Below are 16458 nucleotides of genomic sequence, written 5' to 3' on the forward strand. Positions count from 1 at the left end.
AGCTCCTCTCCTTCCTCTTTTCAGTCTGGTTTCTTAAGGGAAGGAGAAGTAAGAGGCTACGTTTTACCTAATGTCTGACCTGGCGCCTGATTCTTTCTGGCTTTAAGCCTTCAGCTCCCTTGTTTGCAGGACCGAAATTGTCATGGCTATGCAGAAGTGAGCAAAAAAGCAGTGGGTGTCTCCTTAAGCGGCAGAGAGCTCTCATTGACTTTTGTAAAGCATTTTCACCCTTATAGTCTAAGACTATACATATAAATATATAAATATACAGTATATATTTTTGGGTGGGGGCATCGAGTATTGCTTAAAATGTAATTTAAAGGAAAAAAATGGAGTTGCACTTATCACCTTTTTTTTTTTTTTCTAATTTACTTGCTTTGGATTGCTTATCTATAGGCCTTCTCTCAAAGTCAGCCATGAATGGTAGTAGGTATCTAGATCTTGATAGTTTTTGTAAGTGACAATGACATATAGGTACCTTCAGTTCTTTTGATGCTAAACACATGTTACATCCAACCTTTGCTTAGATCTATTTGTTATTATGTGGGTGAGACTGGATACCTATGTATGCAATTCTCTATGTTGCTGTATTTTATGCTGACATCCCTACTACTGATGGTGTTTGCCTTTGGGGTGATATAGTTCAATTACCAGAAAAAGTCCATGTTTACACTGTCACTCACCAGAGGAAAAGAAATATCCTCCCTTGCTTTTGGTTGGGATTGGGGAATGAGAATAGTGGCCAAAATCCTTAAAAAGTCACTGCAGCCAATTCAGTAGCACCTGTCACCACGTGTCCTGGTATATCAACAATCTCCTCATGTTTAGTGCCAGACACACCTTAACTCTCAGTATTTATTGGCAAAGCATTAGCTGCTAGTACAAAAGCTTGAAAACTAAATTTCACAACTAGATTGATTAACTCAATTACACATTTGCTACCCTTGTTTAAGGTTAGCAAATTAAGGTTGATTTGATTGGGATGAATGCACCTGTCTAGTTCTTGCAGTCAACCTTTAATATGTAGTAAGAGTATCCAGGAAAAACAGGAATCTTACAGACATTGCATCTCCTCTAAATAGTAAGAGATCTCAGTAAACCATGAATTGAAGCACTTGGAAGACTTTTTGAAACATAAATAGTATTATTTGGTAAATATTTCCTCCAGTGACCCTCACATTCTATAAAATTCTGCATATGAAGGCTTGGTGATCTTTCTCTCTTCAAGGTTTAAAATAGGGGTATTGATTTGGAAAATGTAAAATTATGAGATCAGTTTTCCTGTAGCGTCAGTTTTATCACTACATCACTTAACTTTTTGAATAATATTAGTTTCATTTAGTTTGAAAGTAACTGTGAGAGCCCAACTTCCCGTCCATCTCTTCTGGACTGTGCATGTGCATAAAAATATCCCAACAGATCAGAGGGTAAGCTTTCCACTGGAGATGTTGCTTGAACCGCATAAGCAGAGACTTGTCTTCAGATTAAAAAAAAAAGTGTAGATGGAGATATTCCTATACATCTTTTAGAAACATACTTCATAGCAGATACTTTTTTTCAAACCACAAAACCAAGTATTTTGTATATATTGCTAATGAGCTCTAAAAGCCTACTGTGCATTTTGGTAAAGGGCTATCATTGCACATAAGCATCCAATTTTATTTTAAAGTGCAAAAGGGCTAATGTGGCTCAAAAATATATGAGTTTCATCTGAAAAGTGTATATATATTTTTCGTGTGAAATTGCATACTTTGTGTTTTATTATCTTTCTCTTCTTGGGATAGTGGGTTTTCCAGAACCACCATTGAGATTTTTTTTATTATTATTATTGTTTTTGTATTTTCATGGAAACACCATTTAGTGAAACTACAAGGTCAAATAAAAAAAACGCCATTACTGTAAGATGGGGGGAAGGGAAAGTTGTTTTTTTATTTTTTTTTTTAAATTTTGTATGTTAGAGTGAGTCCTTGATTTCAAAGTCTTATTGTGCATAAATGGTAATAAGCACTGCTAATATGTGGAACAAGCATGCAGGTTTGAAAGCCTATTAATGGGAAGAATGAAAGCCGTGCCTTCGCAATGCTAGAAGGACAAATGGCTTCCTGGACTGTCCTGAGTGTTTGAATAAACATAGGGCATCTGAGCTATCTCAGCACTATTCGGGTAGCACTAAGGACTCAAATTCCTGTACTGTACATCATGGGTTTGGCATGAGCCAAAGTGAGGCACAACTTCTGGCCTCTCACATCCTGGTTGAAACTTAACGTTTTTTGAGTGTATGAGTAACTAGCATAAGGGGAGAAAGAATATTAAGGACAGAAAAGGGGGCATGGGCTTAATGGAGTTCTAATGTGGCCTCATTATAGTGCAGTTGGCTGAAGAATGGATACATTTTTGTTTCAAGTTGATTAGAAATGGAAATGGAGAATAGAACTTTCTTCATTAAATCCATTTACCTTTTGTTTTCTTGATATTCCCCTAAAATACAGTATGTGGGGTGTTGAATGTTTAAGGGTTGCATTTTTTATTATTTTTATAATTGTGAAAAATTAAGTCAATGCCAAATGTTTTATATGCTTTATTAATGTTTTTGAAAGTTTTTTTTTTTTCTTATAGATGTGATGCTTTTTTTTTTTTTTAAGTTTCAGTTGCTTGTCTTTTGGAATTTGGGGCAATGGGCTTTGGATGAGCCAGAGGCAAATCCACAAGCTACTTATGTTTGCCAGGACATGCAATAAAATTAAAAAATAAATAAAATTTGCATTGAGAAATGGTGTTGATGTATGCATCTGTCTGTCTGCCTACCTGTCTGGCCTTTGGCCTTATTTTTATTGAGGTAGGGGAAAAGATGCCAAGGATCCCCAAGAAACATTAGAGAGATTCAAATATTGACACTTAACAAAAAATAAAAACCAGGAGGTGGCTCATGTGGTAAAGAGTTTGCCTGCCATGCAGGAGACCTGGGTTCAGTCCCTGAGTCAGGAAGATCCCTTGGAGAAGGGAATGGCAACCCACTCCAGTATTCTTGCCTAGAGAATTCCATGGACAGAGGAGCCTGGTGGGTCATAGTCCATGGGGTTACAGAGTCTGACACAACTGAGTAATTCACACTACACTACTACACTTATATACCTGCCTTGGCACATAAGACACTCACAGATGTAATATGTTATTTGATTGAGGTCAGAATGAGTTTGCTTTGGAACAGGGACTAGACTTCAGATATTCCTAATGTCTAATTTAGTGACCTTTCCATGGTGCTCAGCAAGGACTTCCTCTGGACTACAGGCTGGGATGCAGATGGCCCTGACTGTATGTGGGAACAGCATTGCAGTTGGTGGGCTATGGTCTGGGCATGCTTCCCTTTAAATTGTTAAATATCACCTTTTAGTTATATACATTGATTCCGCCGATAAAATATCTCCTATCAAAATGATTTAATGGTTTTATTTTAAATAAGTTTGTCCATTTTTGGACTAATATTAGATGTCATGAAAAAAGTTTAACATCTTAGGTTTATAAACAGCTTTACAGAGTAACATATATAATATACAATATTTATATATATATTGTTTCCCTGGTGGCTCAGACGGTAAAGAAACCACCTGCAAAGTGGGAGACCTGTGTTCAATCCCTGGGTTGGGAAGATCCCTTGGAGGAGGGCATGGCAACCCACTCCAGTATTCCTGCCTGGAGAATCCCCATGGACAGAGGAGCCTGGCGGGCTACAGTCCATGGGGTTGCAAAAATGCCTAAGTGACTAAGCACACAATATTTTTCTATTTATAGATGTAATCACATTATGAATAGATGCATCCCTATAGGTAAGTCTGTTTCAGCTTAAATTAGGGGTACTGAAAGACTCCAATTCTTATTTCTTAAAATTCAAATGTTAGATCCCCTAAAATGTCAGGGTTAAGATAATGGCTGCCAGAAAAAGAAGAAAGAGCAGTGAACATGGTTAATCCTTAATATACTATTAAGGCACTTTGGACTCAGTTGTCATTTATTTCTTTGAGCAGTTCTAACCATTTGTATGGATTGGTACTCATGACTCTATTCTCTTTTAGATGTCTTCTGAAATGCGTAGAAAAAATTTAACACTCTTTTAAAAGAAGTTTGGGTTCATAACAAAATTGAGAGCAAAGTACAGAGATCCCCTTGGACTCCACAGATTGATGATTTATCAACCCCCCTCACCAGAGTGCTACACCTGTTACCACTGAGGAAATGACATTGGTACATCATTATCACCCAAAGTCTGCAGTTTACATTAGAGTTCACTTTTGTGTAGTACAGCCTATGATGACGTGTCCACCATTATGATATAATAATATGTAGTTTCACCACCCTAAAAGTCTCCTGTGTTTCACCTATTCATGTCTCCCTCCCCAAAACTCAAATAGCAACTTTTACTGTTCAGCAATTTTTAAAAAATTGTCTCCATAATTTTGCCTTTTTAAGAATGTCAAAAAAAAAAAAAAAGAATGTCATGTAGCTAGAATCATACAGTGTATAGTCTTTTCCCGGTGGACTTCTTTCACTTAGTAATATACATACATTTAAATTTCCTCCATGTCTTTATGACTTAATAGCTCATTTCATTTTAGCACTGAATAATATTCTATAGTCTGGACATACCAGTTTATTTGTTCATTTCCTGTTGAAAGACATTTTGGTTGCTTCCAAATGTTGACAAATATGTATGAAGCTGCTATGGACACCTGAGTGCAAGTTTTCACGTGGACGTAAGTTGTCAACTCCTTTGGGAAAATACCAAAGAGTGTGATCGCTGAATTGTATGATAAGAGTATGTTTAATTTTATAAGAAACTGCCCAATTGTACTCCAAAGTGCTGTACCTTCTATCAGGAATGAATGACAGTTCCCGTTGTTCCATATCCTCACCAGCATTTGGTGTTATTAGTGTCCTGGATTTTGGCCATTCTAAAAGGTGCATAGTGATATCTCAGTGTTTTAATTTACACTTCCTTAATGACCTAAGTGGAGTGTCTTTTCATACATTTATTTTTCATTTCTCTGTTGTGAGATGTCTATTAAGGTGTTTGGCTAATTTTTTCATCAGTCTGTTTGTTCTTTTAACTTTGAACTCTTAAGAATTCTGAAACTACTTTTTCAAAAAGAATAAACTGTATTTAGTGTAGTTATTGAAGGGCTTGTTACACCCTTTCATAAATCTCAAGTGTAGTATGGAATATTAGTTATTTTTACATATTTGATACACTGTCTCTTTTTATCATTCTAGAAATTACTTTATCCTAACTTATCAATTCAATGATAAAAAATGCAATGACTACAGTTTTTAAAAAGGAAAAATGGTGGAATTGTCCGACATGATACTGTCTAATATGGTATCTAATAGACACATAAAACTACTGAGTACTTAACATGTGGCTATCCAAAACTTAGAAGTGCTATAAATGCAGATGGCATATTATATTTCAGAGACTTAGAATAAAAAGTAAAGAATATAAAATAGTTCACTGATCATTTTGTTATAGATATCTGTTAAAAGATGCTACAGGTTATAAAGTCTACTACTAAAATTAATTTTACCTCTCTTTATATTGTATGTGCCTACTAGAAAGCTTAAATTTATGTAATTATCCAGTTTTCTTGGGCTCTCCAGGTGGTACAGTGGTAAAGAATGTCTGCCAATGCAGGAGATGCAAGAGACAAGGGTTCGATCCCTGGGTTGGGAAGATTCCCTTATTCTTGGAATAAGAAATAGCAACCCACTTCAGTATTCTTTCCTAGAAAATTTCATGGACAGAGGAGACTGGCAGGCCATGGGGTCTTAGAGTTGGACACAATTGAGTGACTGAGCATGCACACACCAGTTTTCTTACTGTATCGCTCAAAACTGTTGCATCATCTTTCAATAACATAGAATAATATGATCTTCGTAGTCTTTTAGTTTTTTTATAAGAATTTAAAACTTTTAAAAATTTAAAAAGATCTTTGTAGTCATTGATCTTTGTAGTCTTTTAGTTTTTTTTATAAGAATTTAAAACTTTAAAAAATTTTCTCCCCATAATGTCAAAGAGATTAAAATTGAAAGTAAGATGTTTCAAAATTATTAAATCAGAAGATGACTAGAAAGAGACAATGCAACTTTGGACTCTAATGATGATAGTGAAATGAATTGTCTAAGTTAAATCTCAGACTGAGTCTTTGTTTGATGATATCATAGATAAAGTTTCTCATATAAAAGACACAATGGTTGAGCAATATAGTTCTAAGGATGGTAAAGGATATATGGTACTCTTATATAGTTAATTGTTAAACAGGCGAATTTCATTATGTAAATTTGGGGAACAAGAACCTGACCATTCTAGTTTCCTATAAGGACAGGTGACAGTATTCTTTAGCTCTAATGATTATTGTAACCAAAATTTACCCAATTTGCTTCGCAAGTAGAAAAATACTAAAGGTAGGTATGTATCAAAGGTAAATTGGAAGACTCTAGATACTGTAGAAATTTAGTTCGTTGGATTGATAATTCTAATTGGTATTTATAAATGTGAAAATAAAAATATTTTGGAGCAAAGAATATGGTAATCCTCTCTTCAACAAAATAATAAGCCATCAAATGTTATAACTTTTTTAAAGTATTGTAAATTATGATGAAAATACAAGATGAACAATCTGTGATAAGTAACGATAGGATGCATCAAAGATGTGAAGCTTTCCGAGTGTCTCAGTGCTAAAGAATCCACTCGTTAATACAGGAGAGGCGTACATAATCCCTGGGTCAGAAAGATCCCCCTGGAGGAGGAAATGGCTACCCATTCCAGTATTCTTTCCTGGAGAACCCCATGGACAGGGGAGCTTGGAGGGCTATAGTCGATAGTTTCACAGAGTCAGACACGACTGAGCATGCACACATCAGAGATGTATTTGAAATTAGTATATATAGGACGGTTAAGTCCCAGGTTGCAATGATAGTTCATGAGCAGTTAATTGCATTCAGAAGATATTTCTCATTTTGTGTATATGTACCCTCAAAAATCATAAAAACAAATAACAAAATTTTAGAGTTACTATATTTAAATTCTTACTAGAATTTCTGACGATATTTTTCCTTCTTTACTCTTCTGTATTATATAAAATTAATAAAATATTTAAAAAAGAAACTAGATGCAGATAATAATGGATATTGACTTTTTCCCTGTTACACTGTTATTAGAATAACTTAACAACATAGAACACCAAAGACTTACTGTTGATCAAATATACTTGAATTATCTAAAATTTGCATAGAACTTCTGAGTTCCAGGGACTTTATTTCTGTGTTTTAGTGTACCATTGAAAGTTTCTAGAAAGTAACCCAGGGATTCTAGTTGATATGCAAGACACTGCTGGCAGCAGAATAAAAGTATGAAATGAAGAGTTGTATGTGTGTGGCGGGATATACATTGGAGCCTTCCTGACTCAGGAATCTTGAGACAGACACCCACAGACTAGCAGAAGACAGTATTCAGTCTCCTTTCAACAATTCTCTTTTCATATTCCACAGTTCTCTTACTAGAGAGAACTGACAGTTCTCCAGTTCTTTCCACCTCCACCTTTGGCACGGTTCTCTTACCAGAGAACTTAATAGAGAGAAATTACTAGTAAACTGAACATAGGATACTTCCAGCCTTGAGCATAGATTTCCTAACAGCTTCTTTGTAACTATGAAGGCCTTAGTGTTTATTATTGGTTTATTATTATTTTTCTGAACTCAATTAACACTTTTTTTTTTTCCCCAGTGCTTCGGGCTTATTCCAAAAAATGGTTATGCAGAAGAATACATTTTCAGGGAAATACAAAGAAGCAGAGTGGAAAGACCACTGGACTGAAATCTGATGACTGTGGGCCCAATGCTCAATTTTCTGCACCTCAGTTTCAGCATCTTGAAATGAGGAGTGTGAACCTCTAACTTGTTCATATTTTAGTAACTTCCTTTAGGAGAGAGCTGAAAGATGGCATAAAACAGCTCTGTTAATACTGATAGGATTGCTTCCCTGGTGACTTGGCAGTAAAGAATCTGCCTGACAATGCAGGAGATACAATTTCAATCCCTGAATCAGGAAGATCCCCTGCAGAAGGTAACGGCTACCCACCCCAGTATTCTTGCCTGGGAAATCCCATGGACAGAGCAGCCTGACGAGCTACAGTCCACGGGGTTGCAAAAGAGTCAGACATAGTGACTGAACAATACAGACGTGAGGTTGTAGCTTTAAGACAAATTAGAGTCTGAAAACTCAAAACAATTTTTATATACATATATAGTATATATTTTTTCAGATAAAAGTAGCTAATTAAAGTTGTGCTTTTAGGATCATTGTTGGGTGTGTGCTTGAAATTTATGAGATTTGTAACTCCTCACACTAATCCTGAATCTATGTGCCAAGTGGGTGGCAAGTACTGGCAGGTAAATTTCTCTTTTGTGATTCTGATCAAAATTCTAAGCCTAAGACCTTGGAGGTACAGCATTTAGTAATTTAAGTAAAAGTTAGAATGCTCTTGCTGTTTTTGTTCAGTCGCTAAGTCATATCTGACTTTTTGCTACCCCATGGACTGCAGGCTACCAGGCTCCTCTGTCCATGGTTTTTTTTTCAGGCAAGAATACTGCAGTGGGTTGCCATTTCCTTCTCTATGGGATCTTCCTGGACCAGGGATCAAATCCATGTCTCTTGTACCTCCTGTATTGCAGACAGATTCTTTACCACTGAGCCACTTAGGAAGCCCAAATGTTAAATACAGAGTCAAATTTAGATGGGAAGAAATTTCTAGCAAAAAGAGCTTGACTTAGAGAAGATATAGTAAATGAAGAGTTTTATGGCACTTTAATTCATCTGACATTTGTTCCATAATTTGGGGAGCACCACAATTTTATCTGTAAAAGAAGTTATGATAATTTTGAATAATGATTTTATATTCCTAAACTCTAGGCACTGTCTTCTACAAGTTGATCATTCTGCCCTACCATTTTTTAGCTAAGTTTGCATTAGTTGTATCCAATTTTTCGTGAACCTACCAATACCTTCCTAATACTACTCTGTTCCATTAACGAGTAAAAAATAGAAGAAGCGCTTGTAAGCCCTCACAATATCTAGGGTGCAGGAACACTGAAATTTAAAATGAGAGTAAAAGGAGAAAGAACATGAAGATCAACCCATTGTCAGATTCTGGGCATTGAAATGAAAAGAAATTCTGCTGTGTCATTCCACAGGGCCTCCTGCCAAATGCATTTTAGATATGTTCAGAATGTTTGCTCTCAAAAGTTCTAGAATTACCGTGGCATAAAACTATATTATATTTGGTATATTCTAACAAATCTTGGTACTCACAAATATCCAACAGGTTATAAAAGAATGTTTTAGGAAATTAGCTTTTGTGAATCTCACTCAGGCATGAGAGGCCAAGCCCTAGGAAAAATATTTCTAATGCATAGTGTTCAGAACGATTATTGGGCCACTAGGAGGTCTGTGGGTGTATGGATGCATGTGCACATGTTTGTTTGTTGTCTTTTTTTTTTTTTCTTTTTCTACTTTTAGGATATGGGTATTTCAATGTCCTTTTCACTTGCCTTTTGCTTTTTTTTTTTTTTTGAACATTCCCATTTCCCTGCCTGTTCCCTTCTCTTTTTTTTCTACTAGAGATCACCACATTGTATTCTATTCTCTACTCAAACTTGATGTCCTAGGTAAGTGGTAATTCCCTCTATGATGGACAGGGCACCAGGGTTGTTTGCATATAGTCGGGAGTTCTAAGTCATTCTTTGAAGGTAGTGGCTTGCTACTTCATTCTTATTGGCCCCCTCCCTCAGACTCCTGATACCTTCAAGAGTCACATGCAGGGCAAGAAGTCACGTCTAATGGTAGTCTCACACAGGCTCAGCAGAAGGCATCATACTATCCCATGGCTGGCTGGCATTCAATCAGGATCTGGCAATCAATAGGTGCTCTGTCTTCTCAGATACTGCCCTTCTTTTTCCCTCTTATAATATCCGATTAATGAGAACAGAACGTAGCTTGGCTGCCTCTCCTCTCTATCTTTCATCTCCTCAATCTCATTACTTCTTGTCCTGGGGTACAATACCACAGTCTTTCCTCATCATCACAGCCTCTGTAACACTTTGACCTCTCTTGATGAGGGTAGCAGGAGTGGTGAGTATCTGCCTGTCTCCCATGATTGTAATGCATCCTTTCCTTCCCTGAGGAAAAAAGTTCCCCTGTCTCTTGGCTGAAAGATTATTTTCTTATGAACCCCACTCCAATTATTTCTGTGATGCTCTTGTGTAATACCAGGCTCTCCTCCTCATGTTGAATGGGTCAGTGGATTCAAGGTGAGAAAACAGAAGTGGTAAATTTTGTTAAGGTGTGAGAATCTGATGAAGCTGGCTGAGCTCAGCAAAAGTCTGTGCAGAGGTGGCACGTAGGCTTGGTGCTATGAAGGCTTCCTTTGTGCTTCCCATTTAAAGGGCTGCTCAGCTTCCCTTCATACTTTCTGGTCTGTGCTAGGCACTGTGGGAAATTCATGGTTGAGAAGGACACAGCACTATGCTCTTAGAAGTGGAGACCAAAAGGGACTTAAGAATGATCAAGCTAAGTTTCTCATTTTATGGAGCAGGAAACTGAAGTCCAGGCAGGAAACAGGACTATCCAGGATCTCACAGCAGGGCTGCATCCAACTAGCCAATAGCAGGGAAGAACCAGGAGGTCCCAACCTCCCCTTCCCACTTTCAGTGCCACATGGCCCAATGAACGTCTACTTTGAAGAGGTCTCTTTTCCATACCACAGCAAAGCCCTTGTTCTTTTTTTTTTTTTTTTTTGATTGGAGTATAATTTGCTTTACAGGCTTCCCTTGTGGTTCAGCTGGTAAAGAATCCACCTGCAATGTGGGAGACCTGAGTTTGATCCCTGGATTGGGAAGATCCCCTGGAGAAGGGAAAAGATACCCACTGCAGTATTCTGGCTTAGAGAACTCCATGGACTGTATAGTCCATGGGGTTGCAAAGAGTCAGACACGACTAAGCAACTTTCACTTTCATAGTTGCTTTACAATGTTGTGTTAGTTTCTGCTGTAGAGCAAAGTGAATCAGGTACATATACACATGTATCCCCACTTTCTTGGATTTCCTCCCCATCTAGGTCACCACAGAGCATCAAGTAGAGGCCCCTGTTCTATGCAGTAGGTTCTCATTAGCCATCCACTTTATTTATTATAGTGCATGTATGTCAATCCCAATCTCCCAGCTCATTCCACCCCTGATTTCCCCACTTGGATACATTTCTTCTCTATGTCTGTCTCTATTTCTGCTTTGCAAATAGGTTCATCTGTACATCTTTTTTTAGAATCCACTTATTCTTTCATTACTTTCTCAATGGAATGTGGCAATTAATATTTTGAGTGCTACTTCCAGTAGATCTTTCTCTAGTTTTCTACTTGCTTTACTATTTCCCCACGCTTATGTTTTTGTTTGGCCATAAACTCTCCTGACCTAAAGCACTCTCTGAAATTCATAGAAAAGGGGTATTAGAACCAGTTATGAGTTTTCTGTTCTCACTACTATGAAAATCAGGTCTTGCCTCTGCCACTCAGTTGGATCTTTTGGTTTACTTATTTATTTTTTAACTTGTTTTTAAATGCAAAACCACATTGTTCTTCTTGGATTAAGAATGAATATTTCTGCTCACACAGATTGTCTTTTCTAATGAAAAAAAAAATGTAGCTTGTTCCATTCCCTATCAGAAATTCCCTTGCAAAAACCTTGGTTCTCCTTGACTCAAAAAAGACATAATAATTGCTTTGAGCCTAGCACCTCTTAGAGTTATGGGTACAAGTTTCCTTCCCAGCTGGACAATCTCCTGACACCAGAAAATGCCTGGGCTGGTTGATTTTAAATAACATCTCCCACACTATCAGGAAATTAGTGTTCTGCACAGAAGAGTGTGTATAGGAAATATGTACTGAATGAATTGAAGAATGAGAATTAAGCTCTGCAGTGAAAGTGAAAGTTACTCAGTCATGTCCAGCTTTTTGCAACCCCATGGACTATACAGTCCATGGAATTCTCCAGGCCACAATACTAGAGTGGGTAGCCATTCCCTTCTCCAGATCTTCCCAAACCAGGGATCAAACCCAGGCCTCCTGCATTGCAGATGGATTCTTTACTAGTTGAGCCATCAGGGAAGTCCACGAATACTAGAGGGGTTCACCTACCCCTTCTCCAGCAGATCTCTGACCCCTGTATTCTCATCTTGACTTTACCATTCATCAGCTGGTGACCTTGGAAAAATTATTTAATTTTTCTGCTTGGTTTGCCTCATGCTAAAATGGGGTAGTTGTGGCCCTACATTACTCTGTTGTGACACTGAGATGACTTAATGCCTGCCAAGTATTTTTTTAAAAGCCTGCGTGTGGTGAATGATCTCTAACTATACATTTTATTTTGTATTTTCTTTGAGAAAACATCTATAGCTCATTCATAGGTGAGACCTGAGCACCTACTAGGTTAAAGCTCCTAGTTTGAATTTCTAAGTTTGGCAGAAGGACTTTCCCTGCCTTCACATTTCATGTGGAAATATCCTCCGCATTTCACGTTCAGAGGCCTCAGGAAAGCCCAATCTGGGTTGATAAAGAGATAACAGAGATAGAAATGGAAGGAGCTATACTATCGGGAGTGGGGGCAACACAGGAGAGCCCAAAACCTGAGTTCTGATCATTCCTCTGCTGTGAACTCACAGGAAACCTTGGACTAGACATGGCAGTCTCAGTCATTCCCGTCTCTAGAAGGTCAAAAGCTCTAAGTTCTCTTCTGTCATTAGTATTCTAGACACACATAGATATCCATGAGGTAACCCACTATTTGAGAAAGACAATGAAGACTTGGCTACATCCTGACATCACCTAACTAAAATCAAGAGGACATAAAAATTAATGCTGTTTAGGGAAAGTCCCTAAGGAGGTGCTAATGGGAATTACTGGGTTAAAAGCAAAGATTTGTGCAACAGCTATAGGTATTTTCCATGACAATAACCCCTCATACCACACCTTTCCCAGCTGAGACTCTCTTCTAATCTCTCAGGAAATAAAGAAGACAAAGTCAACACAAAGGAAAAAAGCGGCTATAGAAGTGTTCTAGAGTATTCATCTACACAAAGAAATACTACCAAGAGAAACAAAGCTAAAGAAAACCTGATAAAAGGCCTTATGATTTAGACTGATTGCATAAGTAAACATTAAATCTTTCCATTTTTCATACATACTAATACACAAAGTTCTCTAAGAAATTTCCTATAAATGATCTCTTTTGAATTCCATAATCCTGTGAAATAGGCAGAGTGAGTGTTATCAGCTATAGTCTACAACTGAGAAAGCTGAGCCTCTGAGAAGTTATGCATGTGCCCAAGTTCACAAAGCTAGTTAGTGGTAGAATCAATGGTCACACCAAGTCTTTACATTCTAGTTCAAACTCTTTTCCATATCTCCAAATTAGCAAATAATTTTTCAGTAGGTCATTCCTCTTGGGCTTAACTCCTACACATCCAGGAAGTTGAAGCCTGTGGCCTTGTGCTGGGCAACTTCAGAATTTATTACCCCGAGATTACATTCAATGCACCCAGTTGGAGGGATAATCCTTCAATTGCTGGCCATTGCCAACAGAATAAAGCCCATGTACAGTCTGTCACTGGTTTAATTTTTAATGTTATCCAACCAAGTTTGAATATTCAACTACCTCTGCTGAAATGTAATCTTCACTAGGCAGGATTCTTTGTGTGGTTCACTGATGAATCCCAATATAGTAGTCACACGATAACTTTGTAGAATTAACAGTCCTTGAAATCTTCATGCTTCTGTGCTTTTCTATGCTAGTCTCTCCAACAGAATGTCTTCACCTCTCCCTTTCCCATCTCAACTTATATCTTTAGGGCTAACTATAAAGTATTAAATCAAACTCATGCCTCCCCAACAAAGTTTCCTTGATTATCCATCGTGGAAATGACTCCATAGAATTTAGTTGTATTTCTGCTTTCATGATACAGCATGAAGATCTTCTGCTCAGTGTGAGATTTTTGGTTTTGGGGCTTTGGGTTTTTTTTTTCTTTCTTTTTGGTTGTTTCTAAATTATAAAACAGCATTTTAATTGTGATGTAAAACATAAAACTTCTCTTACACTCTGGGAGGAAAAAAAAATAGAAAAGAAAAAATAAAACAAAGTAGAGTATGTTTCCATGTACACTACCAATCTGTCAAAAGTACCTTTTGAAAAATCCAGGTACTTCTTGACACAAGAATGATTATTCTTGCCTTAGAACCCTAAACAAAGGGTTAATTTTTCAGATAGGCATCAATTCTGGTCAGTGTGTACCTTTTGAGTGGTCTGTGCCTATTCTATGGGTTGTTAAATAGTTTGAATATGCCCTCTTCTTTTAGCTATGCTACCACTGTGTGAATTATGGTTTTTGTTGTTGTTTTTGATGATCCTGGTTTTGATGATCCTGTCTCTCTAGAAATTTCTTCCTGCACTGTGGCCATTTAATATTTAACTTTCTATCCCAACTCCTAAATCAAGTGTTTAAAGCATAGAAAGTGTTTAATAAAACTTGATACATTATTTTTTAAGTTATAAATTTGTGCAAGCAAGAAAATCAGGTAGTATGTTTTGCTTTCTCTGAATGGCTTTCAATTCAAAGAAGTAAAATGATGAGAAGATATTAGATGGCATATTTAAAATGTATCTTCATATGCATATGTGATTTTTTCTTAAAGATTTCCTTTTAACTAGCACTATATGGGTGTCAGCTGTGGTTCAGCTTCTCTCTGTTATAGGAGGGAAAGAGCTGTGACAATGGAGGGACTCGATTTCTAGCTGGGAAACAATCCCTGGATTAGGAGTCTAATTGTTCTTTCCATCTTCACCTGGATCTCCTCCTGGACTCTGAAGCTCCACTAATATCTTCTCCAGCTTCTCCTTGATTGACCATTGAGAGACACACTTGTCTCTCACTTGTCCTGTTAGAGACACACTTCCTATTAAAGAAAAAAGGTATTTTGTGTCAACAAAGAATGTTTTAAGCTCTATAATGTGTACAGAGGATTTTTAGTATACATGAACTTGTACTTTAAAAAATATAGCCTCTAAGCTGGTTTGACTTAATGGGTTTTTGACTTTATGATGGTGTGAAAATGATATACATTCAGTAGAAACCATGCTTCGAAATTTGAATTGTGATCTTTTCCCCAGGCTAGTGACATGTGGTTCAATACTCTCTCCTGATTCCAGGCAATAGCAATGAACCACAGCTCTCAATCAGCCATGAGGATATATACATACAACAGTTATGTTCCCACACAACCATATTTTGTTTCACTTTCAATTCAATGTTCAGCAAATTGCAAGACATTCAACACTTTATTGGGATTTCCCGGGTGGAGCAGTGGTAAAGAATCAGCCAACCAATGCAGGAGACACAAGAGACACAGGTTCAGTCCCTGGGTCTGGAAGATCCCCTGAAGTAAGAAATGGCAATCTACTCCAGTATTCTTGCCTGGAAAATTCCATGGACAGAGGAGAGTGGTGAACTACAGTCTTTGGGATTGCAAAGAATCGGACACAAATGAGCATACACACACAACACTTTATTATAAAATAGGGTATGTGTTAGATAATTTTGTCCCACTGAGGCTCATACAAGTTTTCTGAGCATGGTTAAGGTAAGCAAAGTTAAGCTATGATGTTAGACTGAATAAGCGTATTAAATGAATTTTCAGCTTATGCAATTTTCAACTTATGATGGGTTTATCAAGAGATAACTGTGTTGTAAGTCAAGGAATATCTGTATAGCCAGGTTTAAAAAAATAATGTGATACTCATCCATGCTATTTAAGCCCCAAGAAACTATTATTGTTAGCATTTTTCATATTTCTTACAAAGCTATATGTATATACGTGTGTGTGTGTGTATCAAACATTCCAACAAAGTTAAAGTCTCCTTTATTTCCCATCGTAAAGCTTATATATATTTCTCTGTCACTTCCCCCATTACCATAGGCTAGAAACAATCTGTATCACAAATTTAGATCCAATCCATTTTTATGTCATTTTCTATAGCACGGATATGTGTATTTTATAGAGACACATCATAATCACAAGCATGGTCATATCCACTGCTACCACTTATTAGGGTCTATTTTTACATTCAGTTTCTCTACATTTGTAAAGTCCTGTAAGGTCAGTGATGGTATTACCATGTTAATAGATGGAAAAAACAGAGCTTTGGATACTTGAAACAACTTGACCAAGACTATGCAGAGAATAAGGAGGACCAAGGATTGAAACACTGCTTTTTTAATTCTAAAGTCTCTGTTCTTTGCTCTGTATCTTGCTGGCCCTTCTAAAATGATGGAATAAGATATATAATAGTGCTATTAAACTTGGAAGTCA

The sequence above is a fragment of the Dama dama genome, chromosome 19, assembly GCF_033118175.1.
Source record: "Dama dama isolate Ldn47 chromosome 19, ASM3311817v1, whole genome shotgun sequence".
NCBI classification, from domain to species: domain Eukaryota; kingdom Metazoa; phylum Chordata; class Mammalia; order Artiodactyla; family Cervidae; genus Dama; species Dama dama.